Source organism: Solanum dulcamara, chromosome 12 (assembly GCF_947179165.1).
Source record: "Solanum dulcamara chromosome 12, daSolDulc1.2, whole genome shotgun sequence".
NCBI lineage: Eukaryota > Viridiplantae > Streptophyta > Magnoliopsida > Solanales > Solanaceae > Solanum > Solanum dulcamara.
The window spans coordinates 46,844,853-46,872,023 of NC_077248.1; the positions used below are offsets into that span (position 1 = coordinate 46,844,853).

At 36.5% G+C, this 27,171-nt stretch overlaps 1 protein-coding gene across 12 annotated transcripts in view; it reads left to right on the forward strand.

The window, feature by feature from the left end:
* Positions 1-27,171, forward strand: part of LOC129877874 (uncharacterized) — a 103,661-nt gene that overhangs the window by 49,722 nt on the left and 26,768 nt on the right. For 9 of the 12 annotated variants that reach the window (XR_008763643.1, XR_008763646.1, XR_008763649.1 and 6 more), the window contains one exon: positions 4,925-4,987. The exons of the other annotated variants lie outside the window; for them this stretch is intronic. The gene's annotated coding sequence lies outside the window, so the exon portion shown is untranslated. The remainder of the gene's footprint in view (positions 1-4,924; positions 4,988-27,171) is intronic. 12 annotated transcript variants of the gene reach the window in all.

A 27,171-nucleotide genomic window follows, 5' to 3' on the forward strand; every position in this document is an offset into this window, starting at 1 on the left:
ATCATGATTGTATAGTATTTGTCTACCATAAAAACACTTCTGTAGATTTAGTTGAGTTAGACATGGTCGACTTTGATTTCATTCTTAGAATGGACTGGCTTTATGCTTGTTATACCTCAGTTTATTGTAGATCCCAGATCGTTAAGTTCTAGTTTCTGAATGAGCCGGTTATAGAGTGGAAGGGTAGTCTATCTTTTCTTAAGAGTTGATTCATTTCATACCTTAAGGCCAGAATATTAGTCTCCAAGGGGTGTATTTATCACATTATTCGAGTTAGAGATGACAGTGTGGAGACTCCATCCTTTTGGTCAGTCTAGTAGTGAATGTGTTTCCAGAAGTCTTTCTTGAGGATTTGATTGGAGTCCCTCCAGATAGAGAGATAGATTTTGGGATAGATGTTCTTCTTGATATGCAACCTATTTCTATCCCGCCATTTAGAATGGCTCCAACAGAGTTGAAATAAAGGTTGAAGGGATATTTTAAATAAGGGATTCATTAGACCAAGTGTCTCATCTTGGGGCGCTCCTATCCAATTCATTGATAAGAAATATAGTTCTTTGAGAATATGTATTGACTATGTCAGCTGAATAACCTTACCATAAAGAATAAATATCCTTTTTCATGAATCGATGATCTCTTCGACCAACTTGAGGGTGCCACTTATTTCTCTAAGATAGACCTCAAATTAGGCTATCATTAATTAAAAGTAAGGGAATGTGATATCACGAAGACAACCTTCAGAACCATGTATGGTGAATATGAGTTCCTAGTTATTTATTAAGTTTGACTAATGCTCTTGCAGCATTTATGGACCTCATGAATAGAGTGTTCAAGATGTATTTGGATATGCCTGTTATTGTGTTTATTAATGACATTCCAATTTATTCGACCAATGAAGAGGAGCATGCAAACCATCTCAGAATTGTTCTCCAAACTCTTATGGGAAAGTAACTATATACTAAGTTCTCTAAGTGTAAGTTTTTAATTGTATCTGTGGCATTCTTAGGAAATATTATTTCTAGAAATGGTATTCGAGTGGACTCATAGAAAATTGAAGCTATTAAGAACTGGCCCAGACCTACATCCCCGACTGACATAAGAAGTTTTTTGGGTTTGGCTGGTTACTATAGGAGATTTGTTGAAAAATTCTCATCCATATCATCACCACTGACAAGGTTGACTTAGAAGAAGATTAAGTTTCAATAGTTTGATGCTCATGAGAAGAGTTTCCAAGAGTTGAAAATGAGGTTGAATACTACTCTAGTTATGTCCCTACCCAAGGGAACGGATGGATTTTTCATTTATTGTGATGCATCTAGAGTTAGTTTGGGTTGTGTTTTGTTGCGCAAAGGCAAAGTCATAAGTTATACTCCTAGACTGCTTAAGATTCACGAGAGGAATTATGCAACTCATGATCTAGAATTGGCTGCAGCAGTATTTACTCTCTCAATATTTGGTCTTATTACCTTTATGGTGTGCATGTAGATGTGTTCATAGATCACAAGATCTTGCAATAGGAATTTAGTCAGAAAAAGCTGAACCTGAGGCAGAGAAGATGGCTAGAATTTTCAAGGACTACGACGTGAGTATTCCCTACCATCTAGGTAAAAATAATGTTGTTTCTAATGCTCTTAAAAGTTTGTCCATGGGGAGTACTACTCATGTTGAGTAGGACAAGAAAGATTTATACAAAGTAGTGCATAGACTTGCACATTTAGGAGTTCATCTTGTGAATTCTAATGAGAGAGGTGTTTTTGTTCAGAATCGAGCCAGCTTTTCATTATTCATTGAAGTAAAAGAAAAGCAAGATCAAAATCCTATTCTCCTCTAATTGAAAGATGACGTTCATAAGCAGAAAGTAATGGATTTCTCCAATAGGAGAGATAAAGTGTTGAGATATCAAGACAGGTTATGTGATCTAAGTGTTGACAGTCTCCGAGATAAAATAATGGAAGAGGCCCATAGCTCCAAGTATTCCATCCATTGAGGTTCTAAAAATATGTACCATGAATTGAGAGAAGTCTATTGGTGGAATGGTATGAAGAAACAATATAGCAGATTTTGTATCCAAGTGCCCGAATTCCTAACAAGTCAAAGTTGAGCATTAAAGGCCTTGTGGTGTAGCTCAGAATATAGAGTTTCCAAAATAAAAGTGGGAGAAGATTAGTATGGATTTCATTACCTGATTACCCTGATCTTGTAGGCAACATGAATTTATTTAGGTGATTATGGATATAATGACCAAATCAGTCCATTTCTTGCCTGTTAAGACTAAGGATTCAATAGAGGATTATATAATGTTGTATATTCGAGAGATAGTCAGGTTGCATGGAGTTCCCTTGTCCATCATCTTAAATATAGGTACCTAATTTACTGCACAGTTTTGGAAGTCATTTTCAGAAAAAAAATTGGATTTAAAGATAAACTTTAGTACCACTTTCTATTCGCAAATAGATGGTCAGGTAGAGCGTACAATTAGGACCCTTGAGGATTTTGTTGAGAGCCTACATTATTGTCTTCAAAGGTAATTGAGATGACCACTTACCTCTTATTGAGTTTACTTACAATAACAACTCCATTCGAGCATTCAAACGGCCCCATATGAAGCTCTTTATGGGAGGAGGTGTAGATCGCTGATTGGTTGGTTTAAAGTTGGTGAAGATGAGTTGATAGGACCAGATTAGTTCATCGGGATATGGAGAAAGTGAAAATCATTCAAGAGAGATTGAAAACTGTGCAAAGTTATCAGAAATCCTTCATGAATGTTAGGATAAGAGACTTGTAGTTTGAGGTAAATGATTGGGTGTATCAGAAAGTTTCGCCCATGAATGGTGTTATGAGGTTTGGGAAGAAAGAAAAGTTGATTCTGCATAACATTGGCCCCTATCAGATTATTAAGAGAGTTGGCAATGTTTTCGAAGAGTAGAGCTTCCATTAGAGTTAGATTCCGTTCATCCATTGTTTCATATCTCCGTGCTTAATAAATACTTGGGAAATCCTTCCCTCATTATTCCTACAGAAAATATTAGAGTGAAAGATAGCTTGTCCTATGAAGAAGTTCCTATCCAGATTCTCCATTGTCAGGTTCATAAATTGAGGACCAAAGAGGTTGGTTCAGTCAAAGTTTTATGGAGAAACTAATTTATTGAGAAAGCTACATGGGAAGACGAGGAGGATGTCAAAGCCAAATACCCTCACCTATTCGTTCCTCCTAGTGTCGATGTTGAAGGTAATATTCTTATTTCTATCTTTGAGTTAATACCTTCTTGAGTTTCAGAAATTGAGTCCAAAAGGAACCCAGGCCGCTGGAGCTCGCTAAACTAATTGGCGACTAACCAAATGGTACTGGCCGATACGCCAAGTATCCCTGAAGCTCACCAAAAAGTCCTTAGAGTTATGCTCAAGGTTTAGGAGGAATAGCGACTCGCCGAGTTGCCTTGGTGAGCTAAGATCCTTGCCAAATAATTCAGAGATTTTGGGTAGAGAGATGGTCAAATTGGTGAGTTAGAGAAGGGATGGGCGACTAACCAACTGGTCGGTGAGCCAAGTCATTCTCTCCAAAACCTTTAGAGAAAATTCATCAAAAACTCAGGGGTTTTAGGTGCGAACGACCATGGGATTTGCGACTTGCCTATCAGGATGGTAAGCTCGACCAATCTTGCCCATCGGACCTCATTTTTTATTTTAAAGATTATTTTGGTCCTTTCCCAAACTTAACCCAAGCCATTTTGGGACTAAATTAAATCCCTTAATGGCATCCAACAATATTTTTCTCTCATTAACACCTAAAACCATTTGAGAACTAGGATTAAAGAGAAGAGGAGATGCTAGGGTTCCATAATTTCAATCCTTATCTTCATGTTCACTTAACAAATCTTCATTCCAGGTATGTAAGACTATCTTAACATTGTACTAAGTTCTTCCTCAGGGCCTACATCTATTTATTGTTAAATTGAGTTTCAAGTTTGAGTTTTCAATTTCAATAATGCGAATTCTTGAGTTATTTATATAAATTTCATTGAGTCCTTGTATATACATATTCAATTATATAGTGATGAAGCCACGAGTTGATATGTTGGGATTATATATTTGTGTTTGCATTCACATGGTCTCCAATAGATTTTGAATTTAATATTTTATGTATTGTTTTGAGTACAAAATGATTATTTTCATCAAATAATAATTATGTTTGAGAAGTTTTTTAATTATTAATTTGAGAATGAGCATTTTGAGTATAAATGAGTTGAGTTTTAATGTACTAAAATATTCGCTTGTTATTGAGTGGAGAAGTAATTTCATGTTTTGTGCCTTTATTGAGTTGAGATCATATTCTTTAAATATGAGATAAGTTGAGTTTTGAGCTAAGCCTAAAGGAGAGTAAATGAGTTAATCAAGTAAATAAATTATATTTTAGGAATAGTATTGAGCATAATAAACTATATTTTGGGAGTAGTATTGAGCACCAATTTGGGTATGAGTATAGAACAACTCGAACCCCATAAACTACGTAGCCAGAGTAGGATAGGATCATACTATTTATTTGTGCGACTCCTCATTATCCCAAAAGAGGACTTTTATTGGATCCATTGATGAGTTTGCGTCCCTTATCCTAGCAAGGTATTGGACGGATGTGGCAATGACATCAGTTCATTGTATTATCACGTAACTCATAAGTGATGGTTGTCAAATAGAGAAACTTCCTAAAGAAGTAAGGTATTATATTTTCATCCACTGAGTTACATTATTATTACCTGTATCCTTTTAAGGCATAGTGTTTTATTATAATGCATGCTTATATGAGTGGAGCTATTTTTAGAGTCATGTTCTTGAGTTGAGTATTCTGAGTAAGTTTCCTTTTGCTAGTTTATATACTCGTACATTCCATGTATAGACGTCATTCGACGTGCATCATTTTTTGATGCAGACACAGGTGATAAAGATCCTCAATAGGCGCATTGTTAACGATCATGTTTTCTATCTAGCTTCGGTGAGACCTTTTTGCATTCACAGGCGCTCCCGAGTCTTTACTTTTAAGTTATGAATTTTTAGTTTGGGGTAGCCGTGGATCTATCCCAGTACCTATTTCAGAGTTAATAATCTAGAGGCTTCATAGACTAGTCAGCTAGTGATCAGTTTATTTTTCTTGAGTATATTTTAAAAACATTAAGTTAAGTCTCGTACATTCTTATATTTGAGTTTTATGATTTATGCTAAAGAGTATTAATTTTCGTGTCTCATTGTACCCATCTTAGTATATTTATGAGTTAATTTATTCCACTGAGTGAGTTAGACAGGCTAAGTATTTCACTTGGGACCAACAATGGTTTTTGAGTGTCGGCCACGTTCAGGGTATAGGTTTGGGGCATGATAGCTACCCCACCAAGTTTGACATTCTGGACTAAAGGGATATGTAGAAACTTTCATCGAAGGTTGTCTCATTGTGAAATGGATCCCACACAAAAGGCTTCATTTTAGTCATAAGCCCCAAGGTTTCTCAAAATGAGTCTAGAAGCCTCGAAACCCAAACCAAGGGCCCTTCTAGACCAAATTCGATGTTCCAAACCTAAAAAAACTATCAAAAATGTATTTTGAGGCTATGTTTTTGAAGTTTTGACTGAAAAGTTAACCATTTAAAATTTAAATGATCCAAAACACATAAACTTATATAAAAACCAAACGAATGACTAGGTAACTAATTTGTCAATCCAAGCAAGTTATAAATGACTTGGGGTCACTATAGAAAGGCTTTAAATGATGAAAATACATAGATATGGAGTAAATGACCTAGTCACACCCATTTTGTTCAAAGTTGTTAATCCCATCCCTCAATCTTAACATCCATGAGGGTGGGAAAAACCTTTTACGAACAAAAACCTTTAATTATGACCAAGATGTAATCAACCCTTTGGGAAATTACACTAACCATGAGTTGGCTTCACCGGTTTGCAAGAATGGGAACAACTATAGTTGAATAGACTTTTGGCTAATATTCCACACCTTAAAAGTCAATCAAACATTAACAAAATGGGGTCTCTCTCAATTGATTGGAAAACTATAACACCTCAAAAATTTGAACGTGTGATTTTAAAAAAAAGTTTCATGAAAGCGTTCCTGGTTCAGCAGGTCCACGAGTGTGATATACTATCATAAAATATTCTATGATCCATAGATGACAATCGTAGGAAGGTCCTAAATTTGGGAAAAAAGGAAAAGTCTCAGATAGATGTCTATGGACCTACCTATGGACATATGAGGTCCTATAGTCCGTAGGTAGGTAAGCATAGATGAGATTCAGAGAGTTGAAATTTAGGCCGCGACAACGATGAAAGAGTCTACTGGCCATAGAAGTGGTTGCAACCCGTAGAGAGTGGTCGTAGACCAAACTTCATAGAGTTGCATTTTCCCTTATTTTCTATGTTTGACCAGCACAGTCCGTGGAAGCTTTTACGGACCGTAGGTCCCTCCAACGGTTAATTTTCCAGGTTTATTTCAATTTTTTTCTATTCTTTTAATTCCTAAACTATGTCATTTCTAAACTATTCCTTAGTCATATAACTGATTTTTCCCTCCAAATTTCTCCATCCCTATCATTGTCTCAAAATAGCAAAATCTCTCAAGTCTTCTTCAAGGAATCTCTCAAGGTGAATTAGGGTTCTTCAAGCTTCAATTTTATCTTCCAATTCCAAATCTAAGAATCATCAAGGTATGTGGAAATTTCATTAGTGGATTCTTTTTCATCCATTAAGTTCCAAAGAACCTTTAAATTCTCGTTATGATTTCATCCAAAATCTAGGGTTTCTACGATTATTTTATGGGTTAAACAATTTATTAATTTGTTCACTCCTATTGATCTTAATATACATGATTTAATCTTAATTGTATGTTTTAATAGTTTTTATATGGAACAATGCTTTATGAATATGTTGATTTTGTAGTCAAGCTTTGAAATTATGCATGCATCATGAATTGAAGAAACTATGATTTAAGGATGCTTTTCAAAGAAAAATCAAAATGATTCTTGCGAAAACAAGGTTGCTTCAGATTCAAGTATTCTCATTGTGAAAGGTTTTCATGATTCAGCCACTTCCAATTGATGTGTGATTTTACTATGGAAAACTTATCATGATTTAGATGCTTCTGATTGAGTGTCTCTCATGATTTGGTTATGTTATGATCATGATATGTTGAAATGAGTTATTCTTATGATTTCTAGTATTTTATAATGAACTTGGTATTATTAGATTTTTACCATTTCAAAGACTGATATGTTTATATTCTGTTGAGAGATTACCTAGCATAGAGTTGGATTAGTGGCTAGTACCCACGTCCTAGATCTACGTGCCCCCATAAGATGTCCCAATTGGGCAGTCAACTTAAGATTAGTGTCCATATTCGCTCATGTTTCATGATCCTTACCTTGGGAAGTAGGACAATCTCTTTTTAGTGTGGAAGAAAGACACTGCGTTTTATGTTATAGCTCACATGGTTCATGTCGGTTAATAGTATATCTCACTTATGTTATGTTAAAATTATGATTTTCTTATAATTAGTGCATTGACCACGTATCTTGTTTTAATGATGTTTTGAGGAATTTATGTCATATTTTAGCTTGGTCATTATATTATCATATTTTATATTATGCATTACACATTCTCCATACTTAGTACATTCCATAGTACTGACTACATACTTTTACCTATATTATTTTATAGTATAAGTTCTAATGCTCCATCTCACATTCACGGTTAGTACATATCCGATCTTCTTAGTATGAGAGTTATTGAGTCCTCATGCTCTAAGGATGATGTTATCTTTCATTTCTGTAATTCTCTTTCAGTTTTAGATTTTGAGATAGCTAGTATTATGTCCTAGCAACTTACCTATGTTTGTTGAGGCTTATTTCATACGTAGATTCTGCATTATAGTCTTGGTTACCAATTTTCTATTCTATGATGGGATTATCGTTTGTGACTTATCATCTACTTTTTGATTTATTTAATGATGTTGATTCTTAGTATTATGCTTATGTCAACTGGCATATTTAGGATCTTTCAGGAGCCTATTCATGATGTCACAGCAAGGGGGTAGTTTGGATCATGACAAACTTTGTATTCAAAGACTAAGATAGGGATCCCTCAACCCAAGACTAATCATAAACTTCTACGGGAATCAAAAAAATGGAAATAAGAAAGTATTTCTAAATCTTTTGTATACAATCCTCAATCACATGCAATTCATATGACACAACACAATTGAGAAATGCAGACCGTATCCTGCCTCGAAGATGACTACTGTAACACCCCATGCTACTTTAAGTTAGATTGATCCCAATGAGTGAAGAGAAAATATGAGAAAAGTGAGCTGTCAGTGGGTACAAGACTCACACTACAATCCATAGTGTGTTCTACTGTCATGAATCGATCTCTCAAGTCTTGATGGAACCTACCATAACCCCCCCGATAGGTAAGCCAAACCTGTAACCCAAAATTGTAAATAATGGGTATAAAGGAAAAATACTAAACAAATTTAAGAGAAACAGAATAAATGTTGAAATAAGGAGAAACTAGATAATATATATATATAATATAAAATATTGAATCCCTCCCAGAACCTGGAAGTCACTAGTACTGAGTTGCTACAAAAATAAAATAAGTACAAGTTTTAACACTAGAAAAAAAATATATATACAACACCGGCTAGTCTCAAAAGTATAAAAAGATGGTCCATCCAAGCTGAAGGAGACAAAAATGATCTCAAAATGACATGTGCTTACCCTAGTCTCCGAATCTGGATGCAACATGGCCGATCTATCAACGACAGTAGTTGGTGCTCAGACTTGTATCACGAAAGTAGATATAGAGTATAGTATGAGTACTACATAAAAGGTACTAGTATGTATCATAGGCCGACTAAGCAAGGAAGGTGAAAGCAATATGAAAAAGAGGAATAAACTAAGTAAAAGTCATAATATTGTGTCAAAGGTAAGGAAAAGTATCAGTAATAAAGATAGGTTAAAATAAGCTAAGGGATCTATACTAAGTACACCCAACCGAGCTCGTATAAGCCCTATTGGGACACACGTGAGCACTTTAAAGTAAAACTCGAGCGAACCCCTATAAGCCCACCGAGTACACAGAATGACTACATTAAAGAGGGTAGGAGCTAAGGTTCTCTAGGAGTGGATGCCCTAGGGACTGAGTTCGGGTCTGTAACCCTAGATACTCGTCCAATTTAATAGTATTGTAGAGGAAGGGCCTGTGACCCCGATACTCACCATTAATGGCCAACTCAGGAGAGGTAGGGCTCGGACCCCAAATCTCTTTTATAAAGAATGAATCAACAGAGGTAGGTCTTATACCCCAATGCTCTATATAAGAAGTGAGTCTGTAAAGGTAGGGCCTATACCCAGATGCATCACACAAGTATCTAGTCCATGTGCTGATCCAACTTCTTTTTCTAGTAGAAGCCTAGTAAATCACCCAAAGCTCTCTTTCCTTAGTAAGTCCAGAGCACAAATATATAAAGTATAACGTCCATTGATCACCTTCCATAAATAACCAACTCATCATATACACTTGGTCTTCAACTAGAATTGAAATAAGGACAGAATAAGGTTTAGGAACACCTATGAATCTTGAAAGTCGCAAACTTAGAAAATTATGGATAAGGTTGTTGATGAGAGCACAATTACTGCCTAGGTAAGCCCCAACTACCAGACTCTAGTATGCTACGCCATTCTACGAGGATCTAAGCCCATCAAAGCGATGCCGGGGCATCTAAAGCAAGTTTCCACTAACCTACACTAGGGCCAACATACATCGCAGTACCAATAATATGAGATAGAAACTGGTAATAGAACCACCAAATAGCAACAAGAGTCACATACTTTTAATACTTGAAATATCTAAAATAGGACCTAAGATATGTTTTCTACCTTAAGGCATATAAATAAGCTACCCAACCCAATATTCCAATAATTTCAATATGTTTTCACACACTTCATCTCAATCTAAAGAAATAAAACTCGTAGCCTACCGTATGCCAATCGCTCGTGCTCCAAATCATTTTTTCCGAGCCTTTCCTTTCCAAATGGCCTTTGAACGCTGTCATACTATCAAAAATAGAATCAAAATATTATTACAGTCATTTAAATAATAAAATTGCAATTTTCAAAGACGGACTAATTTTGGGATCTAAAATGAGAAATGTGGGACTTGCGTCCAAAATTTTGAAATTGGAGCCAAAAAGTAGTCCAAAACACTACCCCAAGCTTATATCCTAAAATAGGATACAATTCGGAGCCTAGAAGCACCTCAAAAGCAACACACAAGAAAAACCCAAATTTAGCTAAATAGCTAACTATGACAGTAGTTATTTACAAGAAAATACCAAAAATGAAGTCTCCACAGCTAAAACCAAGAACATCCTGATATTTCTCCCAGAAAACCCAATAATTTAGCCTCAAGAAAAGTTGAAAATGGACCCAAACTGCTCAAGATGTCAAATCTCAAAATTCACCAAAAATCTAATCCAAAAATTGTATAGGACAACATCTTAATACGGAAAAATTACCAAAATGATGCCTCAACAACTAAAACCAATCACACTACAACGATACACATGAAAACCCCATAATTTAAACTTTTGAATCGCAAAAAACAGATCTAAAATGATCAAGAAATAACTTCCCAAAGTTCACCACAATTCCATTCCAAAAATGACAATAAGCAGCAGCTAAAATCGCTAATTTACCTCACATGAAAATTCTAATCAAGATTCTGAGCTCATCAATGGATTCCCCACAAAATTCCTTGAACTTAGGCCTTTGAATCACCAATTTTGAGTCTAGAATGAGGGAGAAATCGCCCTTTGAAAATACATGCAATGGATAATGAGCACTAGATATCAACTTTTTAGCTGATATTCTCTTAGTTCAAAAACTCTGACTGGGTGTTCAGGATTCGTCTGGAACCCCATATGTGTAAATGGACTATGCTACCTGTAAGGGGGTCAAATTATGTTGTTCTAACCCACTTCGGCAGCCTAACACTTAGACTCAACCTTTATTTTTATTCCCTCAATCTCATTTCACACTTAAACAATGCCTACAAAATTAGAAACATACAAGCACGTACACGAACAAGTCCCAACTTTGTATTAAAATTATGCCACAAAGAAGCACACGAAAATTAGCCTTACAAAATTTGACCTAATGAATCTTTGCTTGTTACTAGTCTACCTGTGCCAATAAATAGGCCACAACACCCAATCACACGCTAGTCATATGCCTGCAAAGTCAATTGAAATACCCAACTGATAGGCCAAATTTGAATTTCAAATAAACAAGCTTATCTACAATGTTGACAAAGGCAAAACAGCTACAAATTGTCCAACAGCCCAACTCCCCATGCATGTGTGAGGCACACGGGGTCATCCTTCACTTTTGGTGCCAAAATATTCCTCTAGCCGCCCAAACTAGACCCTGCTCATGTTTCTGCAGTGTTCCCTAGTCGTGCCTTGCATAACTTGCCATTGTGGTCCAGTCTCCTCAGGCTTTGCCCCTTTTTTCTTGTACTTAGATCACGAACTTATTTAGCAATGAACTTGCCATGATCATAGCATTGTCTTCCCTTAGCTTTGCCCAACCCTTGTCATGCCTTAACTACGTCTTGCCTTGCATGAGTTAGCCAAAGCATTTCCAAGGTCTTGTCAATTGAATTTAATCTTGATTGATTGCATTGGGCCTTGACTAAGTTTATCATGTAAATCCCTTGTCATTTCCGAGCCACTAGAACCATCAAGTTAAGGGTCTAACAAACTTCCCCCACCAGATGAGCTCATTGTCCTCGATGATGCAGAATCTAAGTACGCCTTGATCTCTTCCTTAAACTACCACAATTATGAACCTTTCTCCCATGTAGCATCACACACTAGCTTCCCTTTCCATTGAACCAAAAATTTTGTTTGCCGATTCTTCTTGCTTTGACCCAAAGTCATATGATCTAGAATCCTCTCAAGTTGTTCTTCAAATTGCTTTCTTATAACAAAAGGAGCATGTCTGGTTACTGACCTTGTTAAATCCTCATCATCTTCATGTAAAGGCTTCAGAAAACTCACATGGAATGTATAGTAAATTTTCAATCTTTTCGGCAAGTTCAACCAATAAGAAAGTTCACCCACCACTATGACTTCAAAAATCCTATCATATTTTGAAATCAGTCCACAATGAATCGTATCGCTACTGATTTTCTTCCATATTTGGGGAGTAAGTTTTAGCAACACCTTATCCCAACCTGAAATTCCAAAGCATGCTGTTGTTTATCTGCATACTTCTTCATCTATTTTGCTTCCTTTCGCATGTTGTCTTATGCCTCATCTAGCAATTCTTGCTTGTCTCATGCATACATATAAGCAGTACGACAACTACCTTGTGATTTAGACTTAGCAACTTCAAGTGATGTGTTAGGCTGAATGCCCAATGCCAACTCAAATAGACTCTTCTCTGTTGCTGATAACCTATGTAAGTTGTAGCAGAACTGTGCTATGTACAGTAACTCACCCTAATTCCTCTGACTTACAATCACATAGTATCAGAGATATTCTTCAAGTAGATGATTGATCCTTTTAGTTTGTCCATCAGTTTGTGGGTGGTTCGCCGTTGAGAACTTAAAATTAGTACCCATAATTTTTAACAAAGCATTCCAAAATTGACCAGTAAACCTAGCATCACGATTACTCAAAATATCCAATGGATCACCAAAATTCTTCATAACATTCTTATTGAATAACTCAGCAGCTATTTTAGAAGAACACAAAATAGAGGCAACAGTAAAGATATCGTATTTTGAGAACTTGTCAATCACAACCATGATTAATGCTTTGTCATTCACTCTTGGAAATCTACTAATGAAATTGATTGAAATAAAAGCCCACAGATGCTCCGATATAGGTAAAGGCTGAAGTAACCCAACTTCCTTCCTTCTTTCCGTCTTGTCCAGTTGATACACTAGATATGATTTCACATAGGCCTCAATGTAATCTTCTATTTTTAGCCAAAAATAATTTTAGGATAGCAATGCTATCATCTTTTCGACACTTTGATGCCCAACATAAATTGTATCATGTTTCTCTTTTAGGAGTTTTCTTCGTAGCCCATCACCTTGTGGACAACGATTCTCTCCTATTTAAAATACAGCAGATCATCCTCGATCCATAATCGTCTAACAGTATCCTCTTTCACTCAATCCATCAACTTAATATATAATGAATCCTATACAACACTAACTTTGATCTTATTAAGAAAATCCCATACAAGTCTAGTAATTGCATTAACAGTAGCAAATACCTCTTTGTGACTAAGTGCATCAGCCACTTGAGTTTGCTTTCCTGGTTTATGTATCCATACGAAGTCATACTTGGCCAATATCTCTTTCCACCTAGAGTGCTTCAAACTCACTTTATATTAAGTTTTGAAGTATGTATTAGTGACATTGTCTATCTTGACAACAAACTTCATCCCAAGTAGATACACCATCTAGATTTGAAGACAATGAAGTACTAGCACCGTTTCCTTCTTATGAGCTGAATACCTTTGCTCCGCAGGATTTAATTTTCTCCTATCAAATTTAACAGGATGTTTTCCTTGAACCAGCACACCGCCAACAACATTATCAGAGGCATCAATGTGTATCTCAAATGGCTTTTTTAACGAATTAAAAGCCTTCTCTCTTGATTCTGACCAAGCCCATTTCATGTTCTTCTTAAAAAATCCTTCAATGGGGCAGCCTTCTTTGAAAAGCATGCTACGATCTTCCTATTGTAGTTTGCAAGTCCTAAAAATGATCTCAGTTGTTTAACCTCACAGGGTGCTTACCATTCAACAATTTCTTGAACTTTCTTAGGGTCCATGCGCACTTGGTTTTTGATTAACAAATGAACAAGAAACTTTATTTCGCAATTAGCAAACTCATATTTTTCTAATTTGACATAGAGTTGGTATTCTCTAAGTCATTGCAGCATCTTTTCTAAATATAATAGATGATCTTCTATAGTCCTACTATATTTGACTATATCATCTAAGTAGACTACTACAAATTCATGATGATACTTATAAAGTACATTGTTCATTAAGTTGTAGAAAGTAGTCGGGGCATTAGTCAGCCAAAATGATATTATAAGGAATTCATAACTACCATATCTGGTAATGCAAGTGATCTTTGGGGCATGCCCCTCATCTATGTGCACTTGCCAATAGCTAGACCATAAATCTAACTTTGAAAAGAAACTACCCTTAGACAACCTATCCAACAAGCCTTGAAACAGCAGCACCAGATACTTGTTCTTCACATTCACTTTGATCAATGCCCTGTAATCAATACACATACTCAGACTGCCGTCTTGATTCTTTTGGAATAGGATAGGTTCACCAAATGGAGCCTTCGAAAGTTGAATCATCCCAACATCAAGAAACTTAGACAATTGCTTGCGAAGTTTATTCAACTCTAATGGGGTCATGTGGTAAAGAGGTTTTTTTGGTGGAACTGATCTAGGAATCCTTTTAATCCTGTGATCAATTTCTCTCCTTAGAGGCAACTCTTTAGGCAGTTTCAAAGGCATGACATCCTTGTACTCGATTAGTGACTTAGCAACAACATATGGAACTTTAATCTACATATCTGGCTTCACTTCAACTAAGATAGCAAGATAAGACGGTTCACCCCTTTTCAAGCCTTTCTCAGAAGCCATAGCAGATAGTAGTGCAAAAATTCCAGTATTCTTCTTACTTCTCTATTCAAAAGGGTGGATTCCTTTCACGAATTTAGGGTCCTTCTCACCCATAAACATTAGACCATCTAAATGAGGAAAATGACCAATGCTAAATTTCCTCATAAAGTTGATTCCCAACAACAATTTGTAATTATCAAGTGGTACAATAATCAAATTATGCACACTAGACCAGTGTCCTATTGTCTGAAGCACATCAAGAGCCATGCCAAACCCTGGTTATGTGGAAATATTTACTGCCTCCATCCTCGTTGCACAATCAGTCACCTTCAAACCATACTCTTTAAGTTTTTTTTGAGGCAACAAAAGTATGAGTCGCACCAGTATCCGCCATCATAATCACGCTCTTGTTCTCGATCATCATGTTGATGTACGTTAGAGTCCCATAGACATCTAATAAATCATCCACCATTTCAGCAACATTTATGTAGGCAACATCAGCAACAACATCTTCGTCTATGTCCATTTTACTAACACTAGACAAAATGTTTAGAAAACACAAAGGATTAACATAAACAACAATTTCTTGTCCTTTTCCCTTCTTTTGTTTCTCTTCTTCGGCCAGTAGAGCATGTTCTGAATATCCAACAACAGTGATGTGAATTTCTTCAGATACTCTCAAATGGATCCAACTTGTTTTAAATGTTTGAACCTCTCCCTAACAACCCTTGATGAGTTACTTGGTAGGAATTCTTCATGAAGTTCCTCCCTAAGTTCTTTTCTCAAGTATCAACCTTGGGCCTGTTTGCACTCTCATCATCAACATTCTTTGTTCAGCACCATAGAATGGCATCACCACAAAAGTATCTAACTGCAATTGTAAACTTTTCATTTACAGGGACACGAGCACTAGCAAGGTAATGCTCCAGATCCCACAAGAAATTTTCTAGTTCTTTGGCACCACAAACCCCATTAAAAGACTTGGGTTTAGGAACTTTGATCTTGGCATGTATTTTGCCTCCTTCGGGCAGATTTACAATAGCCAGACGAAGGACTGTCACCTTCGTCTTCCGATCTTCATTTTCCTTTTTAATGTCATGACCCGACCTAGGGCCTAGTCATAACACAATAATTAAAATTTCGAAGGACTCCAACTAAGACTCTTAACATATCTTTTGTGAGCATACATAAGGAAATTAAGAGACAAAGCTAACTCATTATACAAGAGCAAAATCTCATATAAAATGTAAGTCTCAAAATAGAAAAATGACACCATAGACTTGTACTAACTAACATGCCTCTAATACTAGATGGGGGCATGACACAATCTCCTAGATCAACCAATAGACAACATAGAGAAATGAAGTATGATTTTTAGATGAAAAATACTTGTCATGTCCTCAAACTATGATGACTCACCAATAAAAAGATAATAGCAAACTCTAGCTATGAGCGGGAGAAGGATGAGCATGATCGTCAGTCCCTATATTATGATACAGTGCAGGAAAAAAGTATGTGTTAGTAGATGGAATGCACTAAGTATATGAGAATTGCATGAACAATAATCATATGACTGAATCATGAGATGCAAGACCAATATCTTTAAAACATGTCTAAAATCATACCAACGTTAAAAAATTTATCTTATTGGTCAATACATCAAAAGAAGCTCCTAAACATCATAAGAAATCATACCTCAACTGAAACTATGTAGGATATGACCTTTAACCAATATATAAGACCATACGTGCTAATACATGGAATCTAATGACTCTTGGATCGCGACAAGGGAGACTACCTTGTTAGGATATACTCCCTAAGTAACTCTTTTAACTGGGCTATGTGGATGCACTAGCTTCGTTATATTGACATATATATACCTATATGAGCAACGTAATTTAGGACTAAAGGTTGCTACTAGGATTCTCTTGGGTAACTAACTGCGTTACCGGACTAAACCCCATCTACATATTTTCTAGGTACTTAGTTAATATCCCAACGGAACTCATAAAACATGATCATACATATCATAGGGAAAGATTGTAACTACCTATCAATCCATCTCTATAAAACATCATAAAATAGCTTATTTACCCTCATCTCGTAAAATCATAGGATTAGCTCATCTATCACATAACTCATGCAATGTGGGTGTAGGCCTTCCATTATTAGATATCTTTGATCATAAACATTGTTAATGACTTAACTTGCTCTATCTTTAACTTTGCTTGAAACATTATAGAATCATCATTCATGAACTTCTTGTCATAAAACATCTTTAATTCATAGCATAAAGCTTTCATAAAATAGAACTCAAAAATCATGATCATATCTCATAAATCATACTTGAAACTAGCATAAAAGATGGGTCATTAAAATTCAACTTGAAATCATGTAATATGTGTGAATTTTTCATAATTAGATTAATAAAATTGAAATATATCATAACTGAGAAGACCCAATGCAAATCATAAAATTAGGGCTTTTAATTGAAGAAATTAAAATAGGATTTGAGGAGAAGTCTTTAGAATTCCATGGGTAAAAGGTACCCCTAAATGAAGTCCCACATACATTAACCTTGAATAGCCCTAGCTTGTAGAGATTGAAAGCTTGACCTTCAAAAATCTTATTGAATTTGCTTGAAAGAGAAGAAAATTTTGAGAGAAGACTTAGGAAAAAAGACTTTGGGATTTTGGCAGTCAAGAGAGAATGAGAGAGTTAGAATGTTTTAGGATAGTTAATAGGCATGAACTTAGTCCCATAAATCATCCACAATCATTAATGATATCAAGGGAAAAGACTTGAATAACCTTCATCAAAGCTAAATTCAGGACCCATAATGGGCCATCGTGTCACGACCGAACCCTGTAGGCCATGACGGGTGCCCGAACTGGACACTTACATATAACCCTGCTAATTATAAGTAAACCTTTCCCAAGTTTGAGTTATAATGTATCAACAGGCAAGATTACATATACGCCGACGAGGCTATCATAGCATATGAGGGAAACTGTACACGCATACATATACAACCCACATATATATGTCCATCGACCTCTAAGAATAGTAAAGGTAACATATGGTAGAACAGAGCCCCCGCTGTACCCGTGAACAAACAAATATACACATAGGAGGACCATTACCAAAATGTTAGGCTCCAAAATAGTGGAGCACTTCCAAAATAGCTGAGCGGAAATCCTAAGCTGACAGATCTCTGAAATGAACATCTGTACCTGCGAGAATGAAACACAGCCCCCCAAAGAAAAGGGAGTCAGTACGATATATGTATTGAGTATATAAAGCATAACATATCATAATTAAAACAACAACTGAGATAGGAATGCATGAAATAAGTATAACAGTTAACAATTTACTATACCTGCATCTTATGAAAAAAGGGAATGTATATCATCCTCACATGTCACTCCCGGCCCGCTATGGGACTCGGTGTTACTATATCATCATATACGGCATCATACCATCGTATACAGCATCATCTCATACATTACAAATACATTACTATGTTTTCATATGTCTGCCTATTTATCGTATCCAGCCCTTTAGTGAGGGACTCGGTGAAAAAGTAGTATACATATCATACCGCACCTGGCCCATTACGGACTCAATGCCATTATCACATAGTAAAATATACCGAGGAACGTTCGGACCGATACATAATTCAAAATAATATTAAGGAACGTATGGCTTGATCTATATTTTCATCATGACATCATATATATATATATATATCCGGCCCACAACTCGGTGGATAATTTCATCACATACGGCGTCATCGTATTCTTCACTTCATCATATACAACATTGTATCATTGTATACTTCATACATATGTATATACATACCTGGCCCGAGACTCGGTGAAGGAGTAGTAAAGCTGCGCCCGATATAATTTCCAGCCCATTGTAGGATGCAGAGAAAGAAGGGTTATGGCATGGACGAGTAGAGTAGTGAGAAACCATATGCAACTTAAAACATCATCCAAGACTCAATGAAACAGTCAAGTGAACCGTCACTTAAAGACCAGAGTAGTAATCGTCCTGAGTACCTTTTAAATGTTGTTAGGAATCATATCAGCTAGAATCTCAGGAATCGTAGACATGTATCAAGACAAAGCTAAAAAACTTATGGAATTGGAGATGTTCGTCATCGTAGAGACCCTTAGGAATAAGAGCTTATGCATTCAATTAGTATTTATCATATAGGAGACTCGAGGGTAGTAGTTCAACTACTTCAAGAACTTTAATATCAAGAAGTGAATACGGATTATAGTTCATGCTTTCTATGCATCCCATTACTATTTCACATATAGAAGGCTCGAGGGTGATAATTCAACTACCTTAAGAGCCTTAACATTCATAAGTAAACCAGAATTATGAGTCATGCATCATGTTCAGAGCTCATGAATAGAATTACCCCAAGCTTCATATACATATGGATCATAACTTATATCTAAGACATGCCAAAAGAAAAAAAGGATAGCTCTACATACTTATGTCAAAAACATGCCAAGAGAAAGAAGGTAGCTTCACATACTTCTTATGGATTACTCTTAACCACGTTCGCCCCGTTGTCTCTTGTACCTATTTAACATGGATGAAATACTAAGATTAATAACCCTCCAACTTCTAACTCTACATCCAAGTATCCATAGGAATAGTTCCCTTATCCATTTCCCTCAACTAGTTCATTATTTGTTCTGAAGTTACCGGAAATCGAGCAGCATCTCCCCTATAGCTTGAACTGTCCAACTGCTAATCTTAGCAGCCATATTACCAAAAACAACCAGATGCTATATATAAAATCAAATAGCCTCAACATTACTCAATACAACTCCAAACAACTAGCTCAAAACTACGATACCAAAATAGAGTTTTTAACCTTTATTTCATAAAACCTTTAACAATATGAAACGGAGGGTTATGTGGCTGCAACCAGAAGTATCCACACCAATTTTAGAACACTTTCCATCCCTGCAACACGCCATCCAACTAGCTGCAACCGCAGCATCACAGTCACAACACACTACTCAACTTCGGTTTAACTATAACAACTTCAATTTAGTTTATTTCAAACGTCAAGCATCCTTAAACAATTTTCCACTTCCAACCTTATTTAAGACATGTAATATACCTCATAACATCATCATAAACTCCAATTTTAAATAGAAACCCTTACCTTGCCCGAACCTCATCAAACTTGTCGAAACTTGCCTCGGAAGTTCCTTTAGCGCGCCTAAAACTTCATGGCTGTTTGATAATGTTTTGGGCTTCTACAAACCATAAATTTTCATTATTAACACTTTAATAACATCATGGTATACCCTAGATAATTAATTCACAGAACAAAATCAAAGAACTTACCTCTTTTTCTCCCCAAAACCGAAGCTCTCTCTTCTCTCTAGCTCAAGTTTCTTTTCTCTTTTCTTCTTTCTAGAATTTTCTTTTGATAAAGATGACTTATGAGATAAGGATGGAAATAAAAAGTTATAATCATACATATATAGGCTACTTTAAGGGGTGACACGTGTCAACCCCTAAGTAGTGACACGTGTCAAGCCCTTATTGGGCCAACATATCGCACCACCCTTCATGGGCTGCCATATGGCAGGTGGGGCCCACCCTCTTACTGCAGCTGCTGCCACGTGTCACCTCTAGCTGCTTCCACATGACAGTATCTCTTGCTTCCATATGTTGCTCTCTTCTTCTCCTTATAGGTTCGTAATCTCGTATTACTTTACGAACCTATGTAATCCTTACTACGTAAGTTTGGTATGAACTCAAGTAGCTTAAGAATGTAAGATTTTTAAGTTGGTAGCTTACGTACATAAGTCGAGTCCTACGACTCATTACTTGGCCTCCAACTTCTTCCGGATTCTTATAACCATATTTCCAATCTTCCCTACTATGGGGTGTCACATTCTCCCTTCCTTAGAGTTATTTGGTAGCGTTATAGATTCTACGGCTCACGTGGTGACTTCTAAGAAGCTTAAGAACCTTTCAAGAAACTTAAAAAGCTTAAGAATCTTTAAAAACTTAAGAAGCTTAAGAATGTTCCAATGTACAAAAGTATGGGGTATAACATTCTTCCTCCCTTTAGAACATTCGTCCTCGAATGTTAACTCATCTTATAGGGTTTTATGAGGATTTTTGGGAGTTCTCAATAACCTTTGTCTACCAATCCCTTTAGGAGTTTAGACTACCTTTGGATATAGGGAACAAGTACGGATATCTCTTCTCTACCTCTCTTTAACGTATCTAAAATATTATAATTGTATTGTCCTTATCAAACCCTTATTCCTTTTACTACGTACTTACTCACTTGGCCCTATACGTAACACATACATATTCATAGGTTGCATAACCCTGTCGGTACAACTTATATGAGGTAGATGTAGTCTTTTTGTCTTCGGGTTTATTTTGCTTCACCTATCTTATTCACATTGAAACTCGCTTGTCCCATCTTATCATACTTATTTCTTTTATTTTATTCACTCCTTGCTATTCTCACTTCCAATCATAAGAGGCTTGCTGTCCCTTTTCCTTGGTTATTTATCTATCGCAATATCATTTCTGACCAACGCTATAGCCAACATCTTGGCTTTTGACCCCGCATGGTATCGTTATCCTTCACACGATCTCTTGAGTTATTTGATACCCTTCCCTGGTTGTTCCCTTTGTTTTTTTACACACACTCATCTTCTAACGTTATGTCATGCAGGGTTTTGCCAAAAACTTCTTGACACCGCCTTAAATACCATTTCGACTTTTATCCCATTATTGTTGGTTTGTAGCCCTTCTAACTTGCTTCATCACGGGATCTTCTTGAAGTTTAAACATCCATGTCCGCTATATTATAGTATTCATTATTTTCATCTTGCCCCTGTATTCTTCTCACCCGCTTCCCCCCTTAAGAGGGGGTACTTATACCTTTGTCCAATCTCAAAACTCATCCAATCTCTTTTCCCAATCCGCTTGATATCGTATCATGTCCATCTCTTTCTTCATCCTTTATAACTTGATTCTATACGTACGAAACCTTGACTAAGTTATGAAGTGACGAGAACCTTTCCATACATAGTGCGACATCTCATCTATTAATTTGTACTTGTGTAATGTGACCCATGGAACAACTCATCCAAGGCCACACTTCACTTATCTTTATCAAAAGTTAATTAGCACTTTTAGTCGTTCCAATTTCAATTAGGCAATACTTGTATTCTGATGATAATTGTCCAAGGTTCTCTTACAAGAGTAGCTTTATCCCAACCTACATCCTTTGTTTCTAGGGATGAATGTATATTGCACCATTTATTCCTTAAGTTTACCATCTTTGTCTCTTAAGGATTCCACTATTGTCGGGGTGATGTTATGTGCACACGCCATCCCTTTATACCTTATACCCCTTTCCCTTACTGTCTACCCAACACCAGCTTTTAATTTCCTCAACAACATACCAAGTTCGCCTCAATCAGGGCCTTACCTTATAACCATTTAGTCGTATTGCACTTTTAAGTACATATCATACGTTCCCCTTTCATTCCGTATCTGCATTCATCTAATCATATCTATCTTGGGTGCTTCCGAAGATTTTTCTTATTATTTATGCCGTCTATGTCTATCTTTTATTCCACACAAAAGGGATCTTATACTACCTCTGTATTAATGCATTACCTCCACATAATCCTTTTTCTCATTTCCAAAATATATTCTGTCCATCCATCTTTATTTGTATCATACCAATCATCCCTAACACCCATTCTACCTCATTGCTCATCCTTCTACAGCTTGGTATTTCATAGTTTTGTCACTTTTAGCATTCGTATCTTCGGCTACACATGTCATGACCTATTGTTACACTATCATCTCGCTTTCTTCTTGCTTACTCCTTTCAGTTATTCTTTCTTTCCTTGTGCTCGCTATCATTTCCATTATCGCATAATCTTTATTCGCAACTTTCCCTACGGAACTTGATAAGTGTTTCTTATTTGTTCCATAGCCCTCTTTTCCATTTCACACTTACCCTTGTATTCTTATTACACGGACCACGTCCTATCACTAGCCACTTTCTCACTAGGCTTTACTCATTTTCATAACAATCCTCATTATATTCACATCATGTCCTGTTTATATTCCACCCCATAGTATAACACTTCTTAACCTTTTTCACGATCCTTACTATGGGTTACTTACCCTTCTTAGTTAGTCTTATCCTTAATATCTCCCAAACTGTCTTATTAATACTTCATATCCGTCACAATTCTGTTTCCCTTGCACTCTTGTCTTAATCATACTGTTACTCCTTTTAGTTATAGTTCATCACAATTTATCCCTGTGTATCAATTTCTTTGGTGCCTTAATATATTGTTCTATCCAGAACTACTAGTCTTCTCTAAATCATCTCCCTAGGGTCACAAGTCTTTTCCAACTTTGGTTTACCATATCAATATCGACCTCCTAGTTTCTATTTCAATCAATTCAACAATTAACTTATTTCTCGAGGTCATCCATACTCATGGTTTAGCCAAATCTCATCATTATTATGGGTACGACCTTTCAAGACATACTACAATCCTGTATCTCATTTTCTTTTTATTTCTAGGAAAATTTGGGCAGAGTTTCCTCTGTATTTCTTACTATCTCAAACCTGCATGCAGAAAATACCAATAGTGCCTCACAGGGCCAATATGTATAAAAATACATATATATGTATCATATCACATCATATCGCAGCCACACAGGGCACCCACAATCAATAGTATGAAAATGGACTTACCTCGTACGTTCACTAGAATTTCCCCTATTACACTTTCCTGTCTACTCTTCCTTTCAATTTACAACTTTACATTTTTATTCTACTTCATGATCAAAGAATTTTAAAGGACATATTTGAAATCATAAGAGAACATAAGGATAGTATACATATGTGGGATAGGAACCATACACGACAATAAGACTATGCGAGCTGAAATGAATATTTGTACCTACGGGAATGAAACACAGCCCCCCCCCCGAAGAAAAGGGGGTCAGTACGATATATGTACTAAGTATATAAGGTATAACATATCATAACTGAAACAACAACTGAGATAGGGATGCATGAAACAAGTATAACAGTTAATAATTTACTATACCTGCATCTTATGAAAAGAGGGCATGTATATCATCCTCACATATCACTCCGGTCCGCTATAGGACTCGATGTTACCATATCATCATATACGGTATCATACCATCGTATACGACATCATCTCATACATTATAAGTACATCACTATGGTTTCATATGCATGCATATCTATCATATCCGGCCCATTAGTGAGGGCTTCAGTGAAAGAGTAATGTACATATCGTACCGCACCCGGCCCATTAGGGACTCAGTGCTATTATCACATAATAAAATATACCGAAAAACATTCGGCCTAATCCATAATTTAAAATAATGCCGAGAAACATACGGGTCGATCTATATTTTTATCATGTCATCATATATATATATATATATATATTTGGCTCGGGGCTCGATGAATAACTTCATCACATACAACATCATTATATTGTTTACTTCATCATATATGGTATTTTATCATCATATACTTCATACATATATATATACATACTCGGATCGGGACTCGATGAAGGAGTAGTAAAGTTGTGCCTGATATAATTTTTGGCCCATCATAGGATGCAAAGAAAGAAGGGTTACGGCATATACGAGTAGAGTAGTGAGAAACCATATGCAACTTAAAACATCATCCAAGACTCAATGAAATAGTCAAGTGAACTGTCACTTGAAGATCGGAGTAGTAATCATCCTGAGTACCTTCCAAATTTCATTAGGAATCATATCAGCTGGAGTCTCAAGAATAGTAGATGTGTATCGCGACAAAGCTAAACAGCTTATGGAATTGGAGACGCTCGTCATCGTAGAGACCCTTATGAATAAGAGCTTATTCATTCAATTAGTATTTATCATATAGGAGACTCGAGGGTAGTAGTTAAACTACTTCAAGAACTTTAATATCAAGAAGTGAATAAGGATTATAGTTCATGCTTCCTATGCATCCCATTACTATTTCACATATAGAAGGCTCGAGGGTGATAACTCAACTACCTTAAGAGCCTTAACATTCATAAGTAAACCAGAATTATAAGTCATGCATCATGTTCAGAGGTCATGAATAGAATTACCCCAAGCTTCATATACATATCGATCATAACTTACGTCTAATACATGCCAAAATAAAAGAAGGATAACACTACATATTTATGCCAAAAACATGCCAAGAGAAAGAAGGTAGCTTCACATACCTTTTACGGATTACTCTTAACCACGTTCGCCCCGTCGTATCTTGTACCTATTTAACAGGGAAGCAATATTAAGATTAATAACCTTCCACTTTCCAACTTCCAACTCTACAACCAAGTATCCATAGGAATAGTTCCCTTATCCATTTCCCTCGACTAGTTCATTACTAGTTCTGAAGTTACCAAAAATCGGGCAACATCTCCCCTATAACTTTCCCTATCCAACTGCTAATCTTAGCATCCATATTAAAACAACCAGCATCTATATATACAATCAAATAGCCTCAACATTATTCAATACAACTCCAAACAACCAGCTTAAAACTACGATACCAAAATAGAGTTTTTAACCTTTATTTCATAAAACCTTTAACAATACAAAATGGAGGGTTGTGTGGCTGCAACCAGAAGTAAACACACCCTTTTAGAACACTTTCCATCCATGCAACACTCCATACAACCAGCTTCAACCGCAGCACCACAATCACAATACACTACTCGACTTCGGTTTAACTATAACAACTTCAATTTATTTTATTTCAAACGTCAAGCATCCTTATGCAATTTTCCACTTCCAACCTTATTTAAGACATTTAATATACCTCATAACATTATCATAAACTCCAATTTAAAAGAGAAACCCTTACCTTGCCCAAACCGCATCAAACTCGTCGAAACTTGCCTCGGAAGTTCCTTTAGCGCGCCTAAAACTTCATGGCTGTTTGATAAAGTTTTGGGATGCTCCAAACCATAAATTTTCATTACTAACACCTTAATAACATCATGGTACACCCTATATAATTAATTTACAAAACTCCTTCTTGCTTCCACGTGTCGCTCTCTTCTTCTCCTCGTGGGTTTGTAATCTCGTCTTACTTTATGAACCTATGTAATCCTTGCTATGTAAGCTTGGTATGAACTCAAGTAGCTTATGAATGTAAGATTTTCAAGTTGGTAACTTACTTACTTAAGTCGAGTCCTGTGACTCATTACTTGTCCCCCAACTTCTTCCAAATTATTATAACCATATTTCCAATCTTTGCTACTATGGGGTATCACATTCTCCCTTCCTTAGAGTTGTTTGGTAGCATTATAGATTCTCCGGCTCACGTGGTGACTTCTAAGAAGCTTAAGAATCTTTCAAGAAACTTAAAAAGCTTAAGAACATTCCAAGGTAAAAAAGTATGGGGTATAACACATCGCGACGGATCTTGAAGGGTACCACGGTCCGTGGTCCCCTCCATGGTAAAGGACTTGGAATTTCTGAAAAAGGGTTTTGAAAGGGCTTCTCACCACGAGACCCACCACAGCCTGTCATGAGCACCACGACCCATGGTGGTCGCCTTGAACTTTAATTTTTTGGAGTTTGTAGGAAAGTTTTAGAAGTTCCTCCACGGATACCTTCATGGTCTGTGGAGAATTCTACGGTACGTGGACTAGAGGCATAAAGGGGGGATTCTTAGAGGGGTCTATAGAGATGTTTACCACAGAATCCATAACGGTCCATGGATTGCACCACGGGTTATGGTGGCCTATCGTGGCTCTCACCTCTACAACTATTTAGCATGGCATGGACCACTATAGCCTTTCACCGTCCGTGGTCCTCTTTATGGCCCATATTTGGTCTCGTGAAGGCCACCTGATGCCCAAAAGCTGAGTTTTCTGGAATTTCATCTTTTTTTCCTCATTTTTCTAACTTTCCAACTTCTGGGGTCTTACAATATCTTCCCCTTGGGAACATTCTTCCTCGAATGGGACTCAAGCTAGCATGAATGGAATTGGAAATATTATGCCCTACACTTTTGGTACATGGGAACACCTATTTAGCTTCTCTAAAGCTATCATGTGATCCACATTATCTATAAAGTTACCAAATAACTCTAAGGAAGGGAGGATGTGATGCCTCATAATAATGAAGGTTGGAAATAGAGTTATGAGAATTCAGAAGGAGTTGGAGGCCAAGTAATGGGTCAGAGGACTCGACTTACTCGCGTAATCCACCGACTTGGATGTCTTGAATAACTAAGCTACTTGAGTACACGTCGATCTTAAGTATCAAGGAATACATAGGCTCTTAAAGTGAGGCGAGATTACAAACTCACAAAAGAGAAATAAGGAGATGACA